We start from the raw sequence: 10,248 nt of genomic DNA, 5'->3' as shown, positions 1-10,248 counted from the left end.
CTCAGATTTAGGAAATATGAACTAAAAATAGCTCATCAAAGTATGCAGATGGGAAAGAGATGATCCTACCTTTCCACTACATGGAGTGAACTAAAATTTGTGGAGTCTTCAGTTACTGAGTTATCTTTTTCTACAGAAGCATTTGGTGCTTATATATCTGTTAGAACCGCAATAATTTTTAAGCATGCTTCCACTGAGCAAAATTAAATATATTAGAGCCTTGATGGTTTGTATTGTCCTATGCCAAAATAATGACTCGATGGAATAAAAGGAATTAAAAATGGATGTCAAAGTGAAACAAAGTTAACATTGAACATCTTCATTAAGATCAATAAAAAAATTGTTGTTCAATGTATTAACAATGTTCTGGAGATATAAAATGAAGTGGTTGGTTGATTAAAATCAAACACTGAAATGCTGCTAGAGATCAGAGGTAATGTAACTACATCAGAATATATCCTAATTCTAGCAGCAACCTGATAATTAAAACCTTTGTCTGAAGTATGAAGCCTTTTGCATATAAGATACCAGAACTCAGAACTTGTGTAGATGAAATGAAAAGTGGAAGCAGATATCTTAATTCCTTATTTTTAGACATTTTGGTAAAGAAACCAACATTAAAGCTCAATTCAGTGTATTGCTTTTTATTCCCAAAACTAGTATCTGTTGGTTTTGCACCAATAAACACATTGATCAGAGGAGAAAAATAGAAAACATTATTCAATGACCCAATAAAGAGTCATAAACTAAAATTTATTTTCCATGTTCTCAGTTAAAATAACAACAAAAATGTCTTAAATCATCTCACTGTGATTTGAATTAAAGATACTGATCCAGTTCCTCCAGCTTCTGTAAAATCTGGCACCTCCTCCCCTTTAAATAGGCTATTTTAAAGTATGACAAGTATTTTGTAAAGATGAGTTTTTAGACTACTAGAGCATAAGATCTGGTGGATTTTGTCAACAACAAATGTTCTCCTAAAACTGCACTTATCCTGAAAAGCTGATGCAATGATTTTATGCTTTCTAGAAAAATCAAATGGGAAGTTTCTGTTTTCAGTGTAACTCCATTGACTTAATGGATTTTCTGTTGATTTATGTGAGTATGAATGAAATCAGAAAGGGCACAGTAGAATATGTTGTAATTTACACAAAAAGGATTTATTTCAAGGGCTCATCAAAAGAATTTTTCAACATAATTTATAGAACTCTTTACTGACTATAGCTGACCTTCAAAATTCCTATTAAATATTCACTCTAAGGACTACTCTGTATATTTAACTAAAACCTCAGTTTATAAAGGTTGCCAGTACATTTCTACTTAGTGTCTGTTTTCCTCCAAGTTTCCATGGTAGACAAAAATTAATAGCTAGAAAATACACATCTTTTCCACTTAGATTTGACAACAAGAAGTCCAATAATTTTTGAAGAATAGCCTTATTTTATGACTTTAAATGTTCAGAATCAGTGTGCTAGATTAGGCAATATTTTATTCTTTGTTGTTTCTGTAATGTGTCCTTGTAATCATCAGGTCTTGTAAGGATTTGTCCTGACTATGTTTTTTGAAGTACATTAGATACTGTTAGTTTGTGTACCAGTTGTGTGATGGAGGTCTAGAGTAGAATACCTTCCCTGCAGTTTTGTTAAGAAAAAACTTTAACAGTATTCTAGTTGGAGTATGATACTGACATGCTTTTGTAGGGTAGAAACACCCTTTGAAAAAATGCTAGAAGGTGTTAACTAATCCTTTGCATTTTTACTGCCTAATCAAGATAAACCCCAGGAGGGAAAGAGAAGTTTGTGAGATGGATCTGTGCCCCGTGTGGTTTTTCAAATGAATTAAAAGTCCATTTTGTTAACAGAGTGCAGTGTAGTATGAAATAAACCTGAAAGCATATGGTTTTGCCCTGCCGGAGAGCCATAGGTTGAAGTTCTGCTGTGATATTCCCAGTCCCAACCTCCCTCTGCCAGGAAGCTTCAACAGCATTGGGCCTACAGCTGGAGCTCACTGTTCCTGTCGTTTTAAGGCTACAGCAGCGGCAGTGAGTTGGATGGGACAATGATGCCGAACTGACTGAGCCAAGCTGATTAGCAAGGGCTGGAGAGGGTGAGGTTGAGATTGTTTCACTGGAGGTGGCACATGGGTTTGTGTGAACCTGAGTCTTTGCAGACTGGCAGGGAAATATCCCCTAGGTTGTACGAGAGATAGGGTAAGGTGGTATTTATGGTCTGCATGTCAAGAGCCCACCCCAGGCTGTGTGTGGGCACCATGCTGTGCTGCTGTAGTCACCTTGCTTCCTGGGAAGGACAAACTGACCCTGCATCTGCTGCCAAAGCATTGGCTAGGCATGGCCTTATATGCCTGTGGGAAAAGAGAAATTATATTCCCCATGTGCCACTTTGACAGTAAGGGCAGCATACAGCTGTAGTTGAGGTACTTTGGTTTTAGACAGCATTTCCAGCTCAAGTGACCATTTCCCATCTCTGCTGGAAAAAAAGTGAACTCATTTGGTGACTTGGTATTCTTCAAGTGCATTCCTCTGTGATCACTGTGGATAGTCCTTGGATGGAGTCTGACAGTTATTTGTATGTTACATTTTATTAGGGAAAATTTTCATACACTTTTTTCTCCTGTTAATAGAATAGATTTTTCTCTTGAAGAAGGAGTTTGATCTCCAGAGCTGCAAGTGCATCTGCACTCTAAAGGTAAGTTCTGTTTGATATACCAGGGTCCTGGGACTATTTCTGGCACTCAGCCTTTTTCTTGAGCCTCTGCTCTTTTCCCTGTTGCTGCCAGGGCCATAAGAGATGGGTTTTGTTTTCTTTAAATTGAAGTATGGTAGCATGGTTCCCACAAAAGGCAGCGAACACCATCTTTTACCCAGACCAGGGCAATGATGACATGGATATCCATTCAAGCTATTCAAAACATTCTTGCCCATGTTGCAAACTGAGCCCAAGATTTCCTCACATGCACTGCATAAAATAGCCCATGTGTCCTTCCCTGGATTTCTGTTGAATTTCTTAATACTTCCTCCAAGAGCTTCAAAAACATTTTAAATTAAGTCAGTTGCAGCTGCTCTGTCAGGAATTCACTAAGCACTGCAGCCACTGAAGCAATTAAAAAAATTGCACAGAAGGTAATTAAAAGCCTTACTGGTTCTTGCTATTAGACTGACATTTTAAATGCCTCTAGATGTTTTATTGTGCCAATAACCTATTTCCCTAGTCTCAAAGAAAAATACAACTGACATCAGTAATTTACTAAAGTATTCTACAGGTATCATAACATTCCAACTAGAAATCTATATTAAACCATTGTGGCTGTCTGTTCCACACGGACTTCACCACACAACTTAATGAAACAGTGGTTATTTGTTAATGAGCATTAGAGTTTAATCTCTTACTCTCATTCCCTATAGTTAGCTGTGTAATATTTTTATTACTTGTACACAAAGAGATGCTTTCTGGTTATCGTGATCATGTGGGTTGGAGAGAGTCAGGCAGAGATTCTCCTTCTTCTGTACAGCAACAGAGCAGAATTCCCGGTTTATTGTGCAAGGCATTGCAAGTGGCCTTTCTGTGCTATGATGAGCTTTACTTATTGAGTAGGGCTGTGCAGTATGCGACTGGCTTCTGCCCACAAGGTCTGCAAGGACATAGCTGGGTTTCTCAATGCTTCTCCAGTCTCAAGTCCTGTGTGCTGACAGGCTAATAGAAGAAGATCCCTCCCAGAGGCTGGAGTTAGTCCCCACAGCTGAAAAAGTTAGGCTGCCTTAGTATATCCCTTCCCAAACCCCATGTTTGTCCAGAAAGGTAAGCTAGCAGGACATTAGGCAGTTCACTAGCTTTCAGTTCAAGGACCAAGCAGATACTCCAAAAGGATGGAGGGGAAATATTTCATAACATTTTCCCTGACAGCCTCAAAATATGAACACGCTAATCCAATAAGTTTCAGTGTGAAAATGAACTACTGTTACTCATCCCTGATAGGTAGTTATAGGAAAACCACATGACAGAGAGGAAGGTAACTGAAGGCTGCTTAAATATTTTCCCCTTGATTTATTTTGTAGGTCCCACTGGAACATAAAATCAAAACAGATGTCAAGTATATTACGCTTATCTGTAGAGCATACAGAAGTAAGACTATACCAAACTGCATTGGGTTATGAACAGTATAGTGTCTTAAATTTTGACAGAAATTTTTCTGATGCATAAACACGAGGAGCAGCATTAATGCTGAGCTTTCAACTTTGATTCCATTTTCTATAGCCTGGTAGCCTTAATACTATGTAAACAGGGGTACTTTGGAAGGGATTTCAGCAATAAACAACCCCCCACATATTTCTGTGACCCGTGAGAAAGCCTACACAGGCTGGCTTTCATTAACCTCTGTGGTGTCTTTTGAATCTTATCCTGCTGATCAGCGCTACAAGTCTCTACAGTTTGCATCAACAAGAATATAAAACGGCAAAACTCTCTTGGCACTAATCTCTGAAGCCATGTCTAATTCTCTTTTTTTAAATGAGGCATTTAATTATTCCATACAGTGAGATGCCTGTCAGTTTTCAGCATAGCTCCGTGCATGCTGTTATGCCACCAGAGATAAACAATCAGTAGGACTGATCAGGCAGGTGATCCATTAAACAAATCTGAGCACAAGAAGAATTTGCACATGCACTGCCCAGGATAAAACAGATATTTTGATGAGGTTGCATAATGAAAATACGTGATGTTGAGTAGTGACTGGCTAATTAATAGAGAGTTAGCTTTTGCATAAATGATTTATTTTCTAGAATTGCAATGGGAGGAAGTTCTAAGAATCAGAAAATGGAGATCCACGATCATTTCCCCCATTTTGCCACTGGTTTGGCCTTGAGAACATTTAGTTCCTCCTCTGTATAGCATCTCTGCTCTTCTGTTATAGGAACAACAATAATGGCACAAGGTGCACCTCCTTAGGGCAAAGGTGGCCCTTCCTTTCAAAGGGAGAAGGCAGGGAGTAAGTTACGGACTTCTTTGAAAAGCACAAGGGCAGGCAGCTATGGTGCTGGCCATCCTCCGCCATGGCTGGACATCTGTGAGTGCAGCTAGGTGCGATGTAAGCGAGTCAGCAGACAAGTTGTTGCAGTTATGTGATACTCATTAACTGGTTGTATAACATATGTTTTCCAGAGGAAAATGGTGTCAATGTAGTACGTAGTTATGAAAGAGAAGACACACCAGAGCGCACAACCCAACTATACCCTCCTTACCTCTGCTTCTAAACCATCCTACCTGTACCTGCCATTACCCATGAGCACCAAGACAAAATACTTAGTAGGTGCTTACTCATACCCCTAGCATGATTCATGTGTTGCTGGTGATGTCTGGATTGCTGCTTAATCATCTTTGTCATGATCTCATACCATTAAGCCAGTAGTGCTTCAAGCACTTTGGTCAGTCAAATCTGTTCTATTGTTCATTAAGTCAATGGGTTTCTATTGAGTTTGAAGGTCAGCAAGTAATAAAATCAGGCATTTTATTACCTGGTTTTGCTGAATCCTGGTTTAACTGTCACTGTTTAAGGCCAAGTGATGGATATATTGATTTCTGCATTTGCCTACACCCTAGCCAGCACATCATTTCCTTTGGATTTATTTATGCTCAAAGGAGTTCTTAGCTGCTTTACAGATTTGGGGTTTTTTTTGTTTGTTTTTTTAAAAAAAATCATCTGTCACAAAAAATCTCACAAAATACTAGGATTTCATTAAAAATGATCCTTGTCCTCTACTTGGATGAGGCTGTACTGAGTGTCTTTTTAACAAGGCAGTGATAATTCCTTTCTAGCAAAAGCCTTTGAAACCAGACTTTAATGCTCTGTCATCTTTGCATATAGGAAAGATCACTCTGAGAAACAATGATTCCTTCTGAACTTCATACCATGAAAGAATAGCACATCTGAAGTCACTGTCCAGCTGCCTGTAACGGCTCTTGTTACCAAAAGTCACCTAACTCCCCTTCAGACTTCTGGCTGAGCTGTTTGTGGGATTTCTCCCAGTGAATCATTTAGCATGGGCAGCTTCAATAGTAATAGGTTTTCACCAAGCAGGTGGGGCAGCATAGTTGGGTCCAGCAGAGGACACATGTTCACAGCTTAAGGGAGTATGATTTTTCAGGGAGTAGGATCCAAAACTCTTATGACAGACTTCTCTGCCTAACAGGGTAACATTTGATGCTCTAAAGCTAAAACTTAGAAACATTTTAATTAGGAAACATGTAGATGGTTAAGTCTAACAGTAATAGTCTAAGAGTGTTTGGGTGGGAAACTTGGCTGTTTAGGTGGAACTGTGAAGTTGTGAGCTAATTCACTGCAATGCAGTGTAATTTGTGATTAAGGTTATCTGCAGTATCTAAACTTTTAGTAAATGCCAGCTGCATAATGACTGTCAGTTTTCTCCCCTCAGATATTACATTGCAGAAGGTTCTATCTGACCATAAGAATCTATTTAATAAGACTCTAATAGGAAATGACCAATATCTGAGTATTACAGATTAAAAGTGACAATGCTAATTGACTGTAGAGGTATCTACATGAAGAGGGACCAGAAAAATCATTTAAGTCTAAATGAAATTGGACTAATTTGATATTTGAAAAAGCATTAAATTCCTCTTGTGTTTGGCAGTGTGAATTAACTGGTCTCTGTCAGGGAGAACTTGTTTCTCTGTAGCAGCAGGCTAAGACTGTTGGGGAGCAAAGAACACGAACTTGGGAAGTCTAGAAATGCATTAGGTTCACTAAGATTAGAAATATGTGGAGAAGTTTGTATTGTATGTAATTTTTATGGTGAGGAATTAAATTATATTTTGTATATGCTGAAATTAAACTCTAGAAAACTTTTATGATTTGATTGTGTGTGTTTGTGATTGCTAGTAAAACAAATGGGGTACACAACCACATTTCTACTCTGAAGATGCAAATTTAATTCCTTTTTTTTCTTACCTTTAAAAAAATGTGCAAATAAATAGAACAGAGAAATAGAAAATCACAGTTATATTTTATGAGGAGTAATTGGTAGGAATTATAGTAAGAGGAAAATGATCATACATGTCATACGCTTATCTCCAAATTGACTTAAAATCATTACATATCAGATAAATGCATGTGATTAATTTCTCTACATTTTGCTGTGCGAAAATTTTAGTTTCAGTTAAAGAGGTTGCAGTACAAATTAATATTTCTCTACATGATTTTTTACAGGTCTAAGAAGGGAATGAAACACATAACATTGATTCCACATAGCATGATATGTGCACAAAAAATAAAGTGCAATATTTGTATATGTAGATGTATAAGAAGTTTTTGAAAATAAACATCAGTCATCCCTTAAAGTCCCAAGTTACCAAGAAAAATTCTCTTCTAGCATGGCTCTATGTCATTCCCCATAGGGGAAAACAGTTGTAAATATACACAAAAAGGCTTAGGGGTTGAATACATGCTGCCATTACCCCCCGGCTTAAAATCTACTGAAGTTAAATGTCTTGTGTATTACAAGAGCACATAATCTACCTTGCCAGTTTTGTTTTATTTTATTTTATTTTACTTTATTTTTTACTTCAATTTATTTTATTTAATTTTATTTTTTACTTCAATTTATTTTATTTTAATCTATTTTTAATGTAAAAGTTATATCAAATTTTTATGTTCTCTGGTTGTTTTTTTAACCTACATGAATACAAGGAAAACTGCCGATGAATTAAACACAGAATTCAGCAAGTTAGTAGAGAAAAGTTGCATATGAGCTAGAACTCAGTACGTGAGCAGTTCTGCTGAAGTTCGAGGAACATGTGGCATGTTTCAAACCAAATGAATTCATTAAATCTTCACAAAATCATCTGCTTAGTGTCTCTGGTGGAAGATACAGAATGAGAGAAGCATGGTAATTTTACAGGAATATGCATGGGATATTCTTGGCTTCTCACTGACCCTGCTGTATCCCCAGCTCATATCTGAGAATGTATGCGTTCTGCCAGAGCTAAGAAGGGAATTAAGATGGGAAACAAGCAAACAAAAAAAATGTAATTCTTTGAAATATTGTAATTGTGTTATTGTACAATTTTCAGATTAAGGTTCAGGTACTTTATTTTTGAGGTAACATTTTTCTGTGATCTGCTTATATAATTCATAGGATTAAGGCAAAGTGAAGACTGTTCTTAGACTTCAGAATGCAGGTTACTTTTACTTTTATACAAGAATTGATAGACAAGTCATATAGCTGTTGCAACGTAAAATAATAATCCACAATTACAAAGCATGGAGGTGGAAACACATGAAAGTGAACCATAGAATGCATTGAACTTAAATATATCACCTAATTATCCTCTTGTGTCAGTTTTAGGACAATATAGCTATTACAATTTAAATAAAACCAACAATAATTTCAGTGATTTCTATGCAGCTGGTCCTTAGATAAGAGAAAGCGTTTAGACTTTGATTCTGTGGTCTTTAGTTTGTAATAAAATGTACAGTGCTTTTCTTGCCTTTGATTTTTTTATTCTTAAAAATTAATCGGTACAGTGATAAAGAAAAAAGTGTGTAATTATATAAACATGTTAGCCTGGTTAACTTTGATCATAACGGCTTTTGAGGTCTTCTGTTCCACAAACTCATAGTGTTTTGAAGCGTGCCTGCACAATTCAGTCAAACGTAGATATCATATAGCTGCATATTTATATTTGTTATTCAACATACCTATTTGAAGTCATATCTTTGCATTCAACTTACTAGTAACTTGGATTAGGATTCTTGTGGCCCTAATTATCAAACCCTGGTGTCAGTCTTTCCATTAGTAATCCGTAAACTGCCACTTGTTCATTCCTGATATGGGGAGGAGTACTTTTTGAAACCTGGCTACATGAGCAAGTAATTGGGTACATATTCTCAAAGGGCAAAGCTGGCCATGTTTTATTACAGAGTACTGGTTGACTAATGGCTAACTTGGTCAGTAAAGTCATTTGGTTTTCTTTCTGCAAGTACTTTTTGACTATCATGCAGTTAATTTACCCTGTCCTTTAACCCTGGCTTGCCTAGGGATGAAACTGTAAATTGTGTTTCTTACATCATTTTATGGTGAGCAGTAGTATGCAGAGGTTTTGCAGAAGAAAATTTGAGACCCACATCTGTATGGTCTAGTTTATAAGGTCAACTTCAGGACCCTAAAACCAGTTTATTCTCCTGCTCTACCTGTTCTTTGCTTCTTCCACATCTGGACTTCAGATGGGAAAGTCCGCTCCCTGCTGTACAAATTATACGTAGATAATCCTGTAGCTTAATACTGGAGATGACCTATTTCTTTTGTTGTTTTGAATTTTTGTTGTTTCATGTCTTTCTATGCTTTTCTGTTAGCACAAGATGTAATTGTCGACAGAAATAAGAATACATTAGCACAAGAAGGAGGTCTATATGATATTACAAGACATAGTTCCTTGAAATTATGTTTATTAAGCATTGTGGGTGTTTTAAAACTATGTCAGAGCAAAAATCCTGAAATATTTTACTTTCAAGAGTTTTAGTCCATTTTAAAAGTAATCTCTTAAACTAAATGTAATTCAGATTTTATTTTATATTTGTGCCTCATGATATAGTGAAAGGGCAAGGAGAGGATGATTACAAAGATAAGAAAGGCTACTTTTTCTGAAGATCACCTCTATGGAGAGGCGTGTTTGTCTGCACAGACTTGCATGAGTAGCTCCTGCAGATAAATAATGTTAATAAACAGCATACAGGTAAATATTTTTCAAGACCTCAAGAAACAACAAAAAATAGTTCTGGGATTTTTTTTTTCCTCTTTTATCTTCCTGAATCTATATAGGAAAAATGCACATATCCATTTAAAAACATGATTTACTTTTTATTTTTTAAACATCAATATTGTGCCAGAATCATTTTTAACCAAAGTGTAGAATCCATCACTGTCAACAGATATAAGAATGGCTTCAATATTTTTTTCTTTCCAACAACTTTCCATTTTGACATATGAAGAAGAGTAATTTTGTAAAATTCTAAACTTTTACAAAGGTAAGAAATGGCAAAATAATAACAACATTTGTCTTCTGTCAAGAAACATTGACATGGTATTACTACAGCAAAATTGGTTTGTGTTGTGAAGTGTGTCTCATAGATAAATCAGATTTGAGACTTTAAGCTAACTAAATTGCACTTTAGTACTGATCTCTATAAGAATATCAAGACATATGATACTGAATTTAT

This window comes from Pezoporus flaviventris, unplaced genomic scaffold, assembly GCF_033815535.1.
Source record: "Pezoporus flaviventris isolate CSIRO_AGI_PZ_B2104156 unplaced genomic scaffold, CSIRO_AGI_Pfla_v1 ptg000001l, whole genome shotgun sequence".
NCBI lineage: Eukaryota > Metazoa > Chordata > Aves > Psittaciformes > Psittacidae > Pezoporus > Pezoporus flaviventris.
Note: the sequence above shows the minus strand (reverse complement) of the source record.